This window comes from Rhinoderma darwinii, chromosome 1 (assembly GCF_050947455.1).
Source record: "Rhinoderma darwinii isolate aRhiDar2 chromosome 1, aRhiDar2.hap1, whole genome shotgun sequence".
NCBI classification, from domain to species: domain Eukaryota; kingdom Metazoa; phylum Chordata; class Amphibia; order Anura; family Rhinodermatidae; genus Rhinoderma; species Rhinoderma darwinii.
In genome coordinates, this window is record NC_134687.1 from 652,413,246 (window position 1) to 652,425,956 (window position 12,711).

The 12,711-nt window shown below is 42.9% G+C and overlaps 1 pseudogene; it reads left to right on the forward strand.

The window, feature by feature from the left end:
• Positions 1-12,711, forward strand: part of LOC142700497 (uncharacterized) — a 330,989-nt pseudogene that overhangs the window by 69,691 nt on the left and 248,587 nt on the right.

The following is a 12,711-nucleotide window of genomic DNA, read 5'->3' on the forward strand; positions in this document are numbered from 1 at the left end:
GGAGGTGTGCTTTGGGTCATTGTCCTGTTGTAGTATGAAATCGGCTCCAATCAAGCGCTGTCCACAGGGTATGGCATGGCGTTGCAAAATGGAGTGATAGCCTTCCTTATTCAAAATCCCTTTTACCTTGTACAAATCTCCCACTTTACCAGCACCAAAGCAACCCCAGACCATCACATTACCTCCACCATGCTTGACAGATGGCGTCAGGCACTCTTCCGGCATCTTTTCAGTTGTTCTGCGTTTCACAAATGTTCTTCTGTGTGATCCAAACACCTCAAACTTCGATTCGTCTGTCCATAACACTTTTTTCCAATGTTCCTCTGTCCAATGTCTGTGTGCTGTTGCCCATATTAATCTTTTCCTTTTATTAGCTAGTCTCAGATATGGCTTTTTCTTTGCCACTCTGCCCTGAAGGCCAGCATCCCGGAGTCGCCTCTTCACTGTAGACGTTGACACTGGCGTTTTGCGGGTACTATTTAATGAAGCTGCCAGTTGAGGACCTGTGAGGTGTCTATTTCTCAAACTAGAGACTCTAATGTACTTGTCTTGTTGCTCAGTTGTGCAGCGGGGCCTCCCACTTCTCTTTCTACTCTGGTTAGAGCCTGTTTGTGCTGTCCTCTGAAGGGAGTAGTACACACCATTGTAGGAAATCTTCAGTTTCTTGGCAATTTCTCGCATGGAATAGCCTTCATTTCTAAGAACAAGAATAGACTGTCGAGTTTCACATGAAAGCTGTCTTTTTCTAGCCATTTTGAGAGTTTATTCGAACCCACAAATGTAATGCTCCAGATTCTCAACTAGCTCAAAGGAAGGTCAGTTTATTAGCTCCTCTAAACAGCAAAACTGTTTACAGCGTTGCTAACATAATAGCACAAGGGTTTTCAAGTGTTTTCTAATCATCCATTAGCCTTCTAACACAGTTAGCAAACACAATATACCATTAGAACACTAGAGTGATGGTTGCTGGAAATGGGCCTCTATATACCTATGTAGATATTGCATTAAAAACCAGACGTTAAAGGGCCCTTATGTCAGATAATGTCCAGCACAAAATAGTGGGAGGTGACTTTAATTCAGTATCTGATCACAAGGAGGATAGACGCACACACAGTTCACAAAGCACGGGATCCATTCCAACAGGGGCTCCCAGAAAACAGGACCGAGTGTTGGGACCTCTGATGGAAAGAATACACTTAATAGATCCCTGGAGAAGGGGTAACCCGGATGCCCGGGAATTTACACATTACTCCCACGCTCAACAGTCCTGGTCCAGGATTGACTACCTTTTAATATCCCCAACACTACAACCGAGGCTGAGGGCCGCTGAGATAGGGGACCTAGTGATCTCAGATCACGCCCCGGTACGAGTAGATTTTCAGGAAATATATCCCAGAGGATCAGACTTCATATGGAGATTCCCGGCTCATTTAGCAACTGATGACACCTTTGTGAGACAGCTAAGAGGGTGGTGGTTAGAATACACGTCGACGAATTCAGAACACAGAGATGACCCCTCACTGTACTGGGATACGGCCAAGGCAGTGCTGAGGGGGAGGATAATGGCGTATACTGCCAGCAAAAAACGGGAAATAACACAAAAATTTAATGCTTCTAGTGCTGCACTGAGGGCAACCTATACAGCATATTTGGCACACCCTACATTAGATGCCAGACAGGCCTGGATTCAGGCAAAACACTCTTTTGACGAGTGGGCAGCTCAGAAAGAAACAATATATACTCGAGACTTTGAAGCTACTTTACATAAGTTCGGAAGTAAGGCGGGTAAACTTTTGGCCAATATGGCTCGAGGAAAGCGCTCAGTGCAGCACATAGCGAAATTAAGGGATCATAATGGGCGAGAAACATGCGATCCAACTAGTATTAATTCCATCTTGGCTAAATTTTATGAGGAGCTGTACTCTGATACATCTTCCCTTCCGCTGACAGACACACTGTTAGACAAGGTCACTTTACCGGTCATCTCCGCGGAACAGTTGCAACTTCTAAATGCCAGGGTCACAAGGGGGGAGGTGGATGAGGCAATAAGAAACCTTAAAAATAGTAAGGCGCCTGGTCCAGATGGGCTGACCGGCGAATTTTTTAAAGTAATGCGGGAACAGATTACGGAGACTTTGGTCTCCTTGTTTAACAATGCTCTGGGAGAGGAGGGGTTACCACCTTCAGCAGACACATCTTATGTGAAATTATTGCTTAAACCTGGAAAGGACCCCCTACTACCAGGATCATACAGACCCATATCGCTCATAAACGTGGACGCTAAACTCCTTTCCAAAATCATAGCTGATAGGTTAGCGAATATAATGCCGTTCCTCATAGCCCCAGAACAAGTAGGTTTTATTAAAGGTAGGTCGGCGGTCACCAACATTAGGACGGTTCTGGCAGTGCTAGATAGAGTACAGCATAACCCATTTCCGGGGGAACATTCGGCTTTACTTTTACTTGACGCGGAGAAAGCTTTTGACAATGTCCGTTGGAATTGGTTGGATGCTGTCCTGGATAAGATGGAAATAACGGGGGCATTCAGGATATTATTACACCACATATACAAAGACCCTAAGGCTAGAATCTCCACACCAGGCTTTCTGTCTAAACCATTCCGTCTATGTAAAGGTACAAGACAGGGGTGCCCGCTATCGCCACTGCTGTTCAATTTGGCTTTGGAGCCGCTGGCACGTTATCTGGCGTCATCCAATTTATATACGGGCATAAGGGTGGGGGAGATGGAGGTCAAGGAAACGTTGTTTGCAGATGACATCTTGTTATTTCTCGCAGACCCCCTTAAAGATGTTCCGCGTATCTTCCAGGCATTGAACGACTTTGGGAGCTACTCAGGGTACAAAGTTAACACGTTAAAATGCCAGTTATTAGATTTGGGAACGCAGGACCCAACATATAGGCGGTCCCTAGCCACCCTGGATGTTGAGGTGGCTAAGTCAAACATTACTTATCTGGGTATTAAAGTGGGCCGGGCACCCAACTCGCTGTATGATCTAAATTATCCCCCCCTTATACAAGATATCCAAGCAGATCTTCTGAGATGGCACAGTCTACCTCTATCACTGATGGGAAGGAGCTGTTTGGTCAAAATGTCAGGATTTGCGAAATTACTCTACCCGCTCCAGACTATCCCACTTCTGGTCAAGCACTCAGATATCAATACACTCAACTCATCATTTACCAAATTCATATGGGGGGGGAAGAAACCAAGAATAGCGCTCACGAAACTCATGATGAGGAAGGCGGAAGGAGGGGTCAATTTCCCTAACATTCGGGGTTATAACCTGGCCTGCTTGAGTAGACATCTGCTAGATTGGAAACACAACACAGAGTTTCACTCCAATACTAGACTGGAGAGACAGCTAGCAAAACCTTGGGATCTCATGGCTCTGGTACACACAACGTTCACTTGTCTCCCAAAGATTGTCAAGAAATCATCTCTGTTACGAGATACCATCATTGCCTGGAAGGTACTACGCAAACATTATAACCTCTCCTATCGCATTTCAAAACATATGCCCTTATGGCAGCACCCAGAGTTTGCAGCAGGAAGATCTAACAAGCTAATGTCAGAATGGAGGGAGAAAGGGGTAGCGACTCTGGGGGATATGTTCCACGCGCAGGATAAGAGGTGGTTAACCTTGCAGGAGCTCCAGAATAAATATGTTTTTGTTCGGCATCAGCACTTACAGTACTTACAAATAGTTAATCACTGTAAAACTAAACTAGCGGATGTAGCGGATGAGGTCCCCCCCAACCTGTTTGATTCATGGTTCACGGACAATCACAGACACTCCATTTCCCAATTATATAGTACACTCAGACCAACACTAGTGAAGATGTCCCCGGGGCAGGCCTTTGGGAGATGGGAAAAACTGTTTAATTTACCAGGCATTGAAAAGCATATTGAAAAAGGGCTGGTGGATTTCAGGGCACACGTGCACAACGAAAACTGGAGGGAAACTCATTTGAAGATCATTCACCAAGCAATATATGCATTTACCCTGGCCCCCTCCGCCTCACAACCAGATAGGAAAACGTCATGCCCTAGATGTAATATCTCAAAGACAGACATGTATCATGGCCTTTGGGCGTGTGCACATATTCAGCCATTCTGGGGGGAGATAACATCCTTATTGCAGCAGGTGGACAGGTTCCATGGGAATTTAGGGCCAATGGAGGTCTTATTCCATATACAACATGATGGAGAATTAGAAGAGACAGAAACGACACATTTAGCTCCCATGGCCCATGCCACACTGATAGTGGCAAAGAGGTGCATACTCCAAAACTGGCTGGTAGCTGAAGTACCGACTCAGAACATGGTGGTCCAGGGGTTGAGGAAACTGTTTTATCTAGACCGCATTGGTATATTACAGAATAAAGACACGCAGAGCAAAAAATTCTTTGAGAAATGGAAGCTTTTCCTCACAAAATATTTCACCAGTGAAGAACGAAGGGACATCATAGATCCGTTTACGGGAACGTCATGGTACTTGATTGAAGATCTTAAGGGCACTTTAGGGGCACTGAAAATATCACGGGAGTAAAGCATATATATCCACTGGGATTTCTTTATTCTTGCGGACTAGCTGCCTGAGTTGGTGAACTGCTTCACGAGGCTCCAATTGTTATGTATGCTCCAATTTCTTATTTGTTCTGTGTATTGTTTAGTTATGTAAGTTAGGCAGATATGCAAAGTTATGTAACAATGTTTACAGGAATACCAGACATGTGGGGTTAAAGGAAGGGAAGGATAGAGGAGATAGAGGAGATGAAGGAGGGCTGATAGCCCATGGGGAATAACTTCCAAGATCAAACCTAGTTTGCTGGGAAGCATTCACTATCACATGTTCATTTATACATTTTTTGTAATGTTTGTTATTATGGCAATGCATTACTGTATGATTTGTGTTTTTTTGTGGTGAAAAAATTCAATAAAAAATATGTTTAAAAAAAACCAGACGTTTGCAGCTAGAATAGTCATTTAGCACATTAACAATGTATAGAGTGTATTTCTGATTAATTTAATGTTATCTTCATTGAAAAAAACTGTGCTTTTCTTTCAAAAATAAGGAAATTTCTAAGTGACCCTAAACTTTTGAACGGTAGTGTAAATCAAATCTTGTTCGACATCATAGAATTCACACAGGAGAGAAGCATTTGTAACTATCAGAATGTGGGAAATGTTTTATTAAAGGCACACTTTGGCGTCATCAGAGAAGTCACACATGAAGAACGCCATTTATATGTATTATAAGGAAAATACATTTCTAAACTCATCAGAGAACACATATTGAGAAGAAACCATATTCTTGGTTGGAATGTAGGAAATGCTAAAGGGAAAAAAAAAGAGATATTCTTAATACATCAGTTTACTCACTGACATTTAACAGACAATAACTGTTTTCATTTTTTAAGTGGAATTAGCCTGAATCTGCCAAACACCCAGATTATATTTACCGGACATCAACTGTTACCAGAATCCATGGAGGAAAAGTATTGTGGCTATAAAGAAGAAAACCTGAATTATCACTATGAACCTCGCTTCTTATTACTGTATTCATAAATTCACCCACTCTGCAGGGGCATCCAGACTGACAGTAAGGACACCTCATGTAAATATTATTGTTTTTTTTAACATATATGGACATATCAATATTTGATCTTCATTAGAGAAATTGGGTTGAATCCAGCACGGACAGTTAATTAAAATGGAAGAAATAATTCAGCCATGATTAAGGACGCTTGGAGCGTCTGAAACGCGTAGGCTTTCTATCTACCACTACCACAATTTTTTCCCCACAACATCAGGATGTCACACCGTGCTCCTTATTCCTGATTTTAACCTGCCAAACATACTGGCCAATTAAACTTGGAATTATTTCTTCCATTTTAATTAACTGTCCGTGCTGGATTCAACCCAATTTCTCTGGTCTTGTCCAATGTGTGCCGACACAAGGATCCGTGCATGAACTTCCCTAGAACTACATCTGCATATCAAGGTGAGCTGGAGGTGCTTCTCTTTTTCTATCTTTGATCTTCATTATAACAGTACAAAAAGATAAAGGTTATGGAATTCAACAAAAAACACTTCGATTTTGCAATAATTCATTAAAAGAAAAATTCACATATCTTTTTTTCACAGAAGGAAATGTCAAGACGGGTCCTCATCGGCTTTCTGTCAGTGAATAAGTGACAGCTCTAATACAATGCACTACAATCGGGGCTTCAGGCATTCAAGTCCCCTTGTGGGACAAGTAAAAAAAAGTAAATAGAAATGTTGTAAGAAAAAATAAAAACATACAAGTTTCAAGAAAAAAAAAAGGCAAACTGCCTTTTTTCCCATAATTTAGTTTTTTATTATTGGAAAAAACGTAAAATAGAGTAAAAACTATACATAATTGGTATAGCCGGGTCCGTAACGACGCAAACTATTATGTAATTTCTCCTGCACGGTGAAGGACATAAATTTTTTTTGAAAAACAATACCAGAATCCATGTTTTTAGGTCACATCTACTGGCAAAAAATGGAATTAAAACTCACATTTACTCCAAAATAGTACCAATAAAAATGACAACCCATCCTGCAAAACATAATCCCTGACACCGCTTTGTCCACGCAAAAATAAACAAGTTATGGGTCTTTGAATATGGCGACACAGAAAACAAATGATTTTTTTTTAAAAGTGATTTTATTGTGCAAAAGCTGCAATACACGGGAATAAAAAAATGTGAATTTGGTATTGCTGTAAGTGTATCGACCCGCAGAAAAAAGTTAACGTGTAATTTATGGCGCACAGTGAATGCCGAAAAAACAACCAATAAAAAACTATTCCCGAATTGCTTGTTTTTGGTAATTTCCTCTTCCAAAAAATGAAATAAAAAGTGATCAAAAAGTCGTATGTGTCCCAAAATGGTACCAATAAAATCTACATCTATTGTCGCAAAAAAGCAAGCTCGCACACTGCTCCATCAATCGAAAAATAAAAAAGTTATGGATCTAGTAATGCGGTGATGAAAAAACATCCTGATGTGCAGGCCGGAGGGGAAAATTTCTCCAGCTTCAGGGCCATAGTATTTAGGAACTAGGAAGGAACATAGCACATCTGCTGGAAGCGACGGCGCCCGTATTATACCAGGGCAAAACTTTCCCAGCACAATTTCCCAAACTACAGAGGCGAAAAATTCCCCAAAAGGTGCTGTAATGACGGGGTAGGGAGACAGACAGGTGAGCCCTAATCTACCCGCCACTCAATCCCTTCCTACTTGCACGGCCCGTCCTAGGCAACGGCATACAACTGGGCGACGGTCCCTTCGCTCAATATGTGTACGACAGACAAACAGACAAGGGTACACAGAAGCTAAGGGAAATGGGGCAGTTGCCCATGGCAACACCGTGAGCAACAGGAGTAGTGAACGAGCCGAGTAAAACCAGAAGTGTACGAGTTACCAAACGCAGAGCAGGAGCGTAGTCAGTAAAGCCAGGGTCAAAATGAAGCAAGGTCAATAATAATAGCAGGGGCAGCAGAGCCAGGAAACAGGAAAGAATCACATGCACAGACAAGCAGGAGATGAGGGAATAAATAGACCAAGGGCGGGAGCTAGAACCGTCTGGCCAGGCTGTGATAGGTTCTCCCACTCCTGAGCCTACCAGCCTGAGTGGTAGCAGATCGAGTCACTCTATCAGACCTAGGAGCAGGTGCAGACTGATTACCCACGGGCGTCGACACAGAAGCTTTGTCTGGCAGATCCTTTACAGTACCCCCCCTTTTATGAGGGGCCACTGGACCCTTTCTAGGTGGACCTGGCTTATTGGGGAACCGAAGATGGAACCTTCTGAGCAATACCCCAGCGTGAACGTCCCGGGCGGGTACTCAAGTTTTCTCCTCAGGCCCGTATCCTCTCCAATGGACCAGGTACTGGAGGGAGCCTTGGACCATCCTGCTGTCCACAATCTTGGCCATCTCGAATTCTACTCCTTCAGGGGTGAGAACAGGGACCGGAGGTTTCCTCGAGGTAGCCAACGACGGGGAGCAGCGTTTCAGGAGGGAGGCATGAAACACGTTGTGTATTCGAAAAGACGGGGGTAACTCCAGTCGGAAGGAGACAGGGTTAAGGACCTCAATGACCTTGTACGGCCCTATATGCCGGGGAGCAAATTTTTTGGACGGAACTTTAAGGCGCAAATTTTTTGAAGACAGCCACACCAGATCCCCGACCACAAACAAGGGGTTAGTAGAACGTCTTCTATCTGCCGGAGTCTTTTGTATGCTCTGGGACGCCCCTAGATTCTTCTGAACCTGGGCCCAGACTGTGCACAGTTCCCGATGAACGACATCTACCTCTGGATTGTTGGAGCCACCAGGTGAAACGGAAGAGAACCGTGCATTAAACCCAAAATTACAGTAAAAGGGGGAGACCCCTGACGAGTTACTTCGGTGAGGGAAATGAAGGAGACCCAATCATATTGACAGTCAGAGATAAAACACCTTATATATTGTTCTAGAGACTGATTAGTCCTCTCGGTTTGGCCATTAGTTTCAGGATGGAAGGCCAAGGAGAAGGACAGATCAATCTCCATCTTTATACAGAAAGCTCTCCAAAACAATGAAACAAATTGTACCCCTCTGTCAGAAACAATATTGACAGGAACCCCATGGAGCCTCAGGATGTGTTTGACAAACAAGGTAGCTAACGTCTTAGCATTGGGTAGTTTCTTGAGGGGCACAAAGTGGCACATCTTACTTAAGCGGTCTACTACAAGCCACACCACCGACTTGCCTTGAGATGGAGGCAGATCGGTGATAAAATCCATGGAGATATGGGTCCAAGGTCTCTGGGGAATGGGCAAAAAACATAGTAAGCCCGCTGGTCAGAACCTGGGAGTCTTGAACCTAGCACAAATTTCACAAGCGGCGACGTAGGCCTTAACGTCTTTAGGCAACCCAGGCCACCAATAGTTTCTGGCAATGAGGTGCTTGGTACCCAGGATGCCTGGATGGCCAGATAGAGCAGAATCATGATTTTCCCTGAGTACCCTTAGCCGGAATTGCAGGGGAACAAACAGCTTGTTCTCAGGAAGGTTCCCGGGAGCTGAACCTTGATCAGCCGCAATTTCGGAGACTAAGTCAGAATCAACAGAGGAAATGATTATACCTGGAGGCAAAACACAAGCAGGATCTTCCTCCGAAGGAGGGCTGGCCATGAAGCTACGCGACAGTGCATCAGCTTTAATATTTTTAGACCCAGCCCTATAGGTGACCAAAAAGTTGAATCTAGTAAAAAACAATGCCCATCGAGCTTGTCTCGGGTTTAGCCTCCGGGCAGATTCTAGGAAAACCAGATTCTTGTGGTTGGTAAGGACCGTTATCCCGCTAGCCCCCTCCAGGAAGTGGCGCCACTCTTCAAATGCCCATTTAATGGCTAAGAGCTCGTGGTTGCCAATGTCATAATTACTCTCAGTGGGTGAGAGCTTCCTGGAGAAGTAGGCACAGGGACGGAGATGGGTGGGAGACCTGGTATCCTGGGACAAGACAGCACCCACTCCCACCTCGGAGGCGTCAACCTCCACGTTGAATGGCTCCATTTGGATAGGCTGAATCAGCACTGGGGCCGAGATAAAGCACTTCTTAAGGACCTCAAAAGCCTGGACCGCCTCCGGAGGCCAGTGGAGGAGATCAGCACCTTTGTGAGTAAGATCCGTAAGAGGCTTAGCGATGACCGAAAAGTTAGCACTAAATCTCCTGTAATAATTAGCAAACCCCAGGAAGCACTGTAACGCCTTCAGGGAGGCAGGTTGGACCCATTCAGCCGCAGCCTGAACCTTGGCAGGGTCCATGCGGAATTCACTATGAGTGAGGATTTGACCCAAAAATTGTATCTCCTGCACCCCAAACACACATTTTTCGGTTTTAGCAAAGAGTTTGTTTTCCCGAAGGGCCTGGAGCACCTTCCTGACATGCTCAATGTGGGAGGACCAGTCCTTGGAAAACACAAGTATGTCATCAAGGTACACTACAAGAAATACCCCCAGGTAGTCTCTTAAAATCTCATTTATTGCTGATATACAGAAAAAAATTGAGTCTCCAAGGCGCTGCTGCACGGGGAAGCAATTAGCAAGCGAAGTATCAGGTATAAGTGATTAATTAGAAACAGGGCTACGCGTTTCAATGCCGCACCGGCATCTTCATCAGGCCAAGTGATGGCCTGATGAAGATGCCGGTGCGGCATTGAAACGCGTAGCCCTGTTTCTAATTAATCACTTATACCTGATACTTCGCTTGCTAATTGCTTCCCCGTGCAGCAGCGCCTTGGAGACTCAATTTTTTTCTGTATATCAGCATTACATTTGCGGTCTTCCGTGGAACACCGGCACCGAGTCCTGGCAGCAGCAGCAACCTTTCTCTCCACCGTTCGTTGTCCTTTGATTCTAGGTGAGCACCTAATTGGACTTCGGGATTTTGCATCCTCTTACCCTTGGTAATCTACACTATGTGGCGCCGTGTTTTGTGTCTCTTATCTAAAATCTCATTTATGAAATTCTGGAAGACCGCGGGAGCATTACACAACACAAAGGGCATGACGAAGTATTCGAAATGACCTTCGGGCGTGTTAAACACAGTCTTCCACTCATCCCCCTCTCTGATGCGGATAAGGTTATAAGCCCCCGAAGATCAAACTTAGAGAACCATTGGGCCCCCTGAACCTGATTGAAGAGATCAGGAATCAAAGGAAGGGGATACTGGTTCCTCACAGTGACCTTATTCAAGTTTCGGTAATCGATGCACGGCCTAAGACCACCATCCTTCTTCCCTACAAAAAAAGAAGCCAGCACCTACCGGAGAAGTAGAGGGGCGAATGTAACCCTTGGCCAGGCATTCCTGGCTATACTCTCTCATAGCTTCACGTTCGGGACAAGAAAGCTTAAATATCCTACCGTTGAAAGAAATAAGAAAGAGAGGAAACCTCCAGCTCACCGGTTTGTGCGTCTCCAGACACCTCGCTCTGATCCCCGCGACGGCCCGCGGTAAGTAGTGCAAAACAGAAGAAGAGTTGATCCAGCGCTGTGTGGAGTTTAAAAGGGAAATGGTATTCCCACTTTTATTGGAGAAATTGGTTAAAAGTGAAAAGGAGACGCAGTCTCAAGGTGGAGAGTAGTACTGGGTTGTTACCCATGCCTACGCGTTTCAAGCACAAGCAGTGCTCTTAATTATGGCAGAAAATATGAGAGCCCTATGTGTTTGTCTGCCTAATATGCATCGCTGGCAATTAGAAAAGGTTGGTAATTGGACATAGGTAATTGGTAGGTGTAACTTCCGAGGGAGTAGTCCCAAGTGATTTGGACATAGGTAAAATTTGTCGATATACTCCTGTGTATAGGAATTTTTTGGTATTAACAATTTGTTTATAATGCATAGAATTGTTTATGTAAACACTGAATATTGGTAATGTCCATGAGGACTTCATATATAAACTGGTTAAATGTTCAGTAATATATTGTATTACCAGCGAAGTAGAAAACAAAGCACAAAAAGGGGCATATAAAAATATGAATACTCTTAGGATACAACAAACAGTGATAGTAAACGTAAAAACATAGACATGGAGACAATGCAAAATGCGATGCAGTGATCAATTATATTTATCCAATAAAGTTGAGACAGTGTGTGATATGTTTATTTGTGTATGTAGCTTTTTTTTTTTAAATGAGATGCATTGTCTGTGAATTAAGAATTGAAGAGGAAAGTACTTTCTAATGTGAAAAAGGCACTCACGAGACCAGAAATTCTCTTGTTTTTCTAGGTGATATATCAGGTATTGCTGTAGTTTTTAATAAACTGTATTTTAGCGATATGTTTTTAGCATATACATGATAGGGATATTTGTCCTACACTTATAAAACAAAGGTGAATTATATATATATAAAATTGTGAATAAAAAGCCGGGTTTACATGAAAAAATTCATATTATAATTCAGATTGTTTCTTTCTGAATCATATCTATATTTATCCCCCTCCCTCTTTCTTTATGTTGTGTCAACATTCGGAGAGAACCGTCGTTGGACAAAAACGCCGCTCCAGGAACCAAACCAGAAAACGCCCCGTCTGTATGGTAGGTTATATTTTGATTTATTTTTTGTATTTCTTGCATTATCAATGCTCCTCATAGTTTATATATCTGAATAGTGTAGAGTATATATATATATATATATATATATATATATATAAAGAAAATAACAGTGTGAACAGTGTTTTTAAATTTAGTTCGTCGAGTATGTGTTTGAAACCTGAATTAAAAGTGTTATATTATAATACTACTATTCTGATGTAAGTAGTCATGTTATCAATTGTTTAGTTCAAGAAAAAAAAGATTAAGGTTGTTCTTAGTAGAGGTTATATTTGGTTCCATCTTTTTATTTTATTTGAGAAGAATATTTTCCATTAATCATAGAAAAAAAAAGGGGACAATCTGGAGGACCTCAAAATTTAGATGGTGAAAAATCTATTGATGGATAGAAATTTGACTTTATTCCATGTTTGTTGTTATAACCCTGGGATGGCTGCTAACCGATGTTAATTGAATCTGAGCAAATCCGAAACTAGAATATCGAGTGGGTATATATATCCCTGGGATGTTGGTTTAAACTAAGCATGTCTGGGACTAGAATATGGGGAGCATTGGATATTT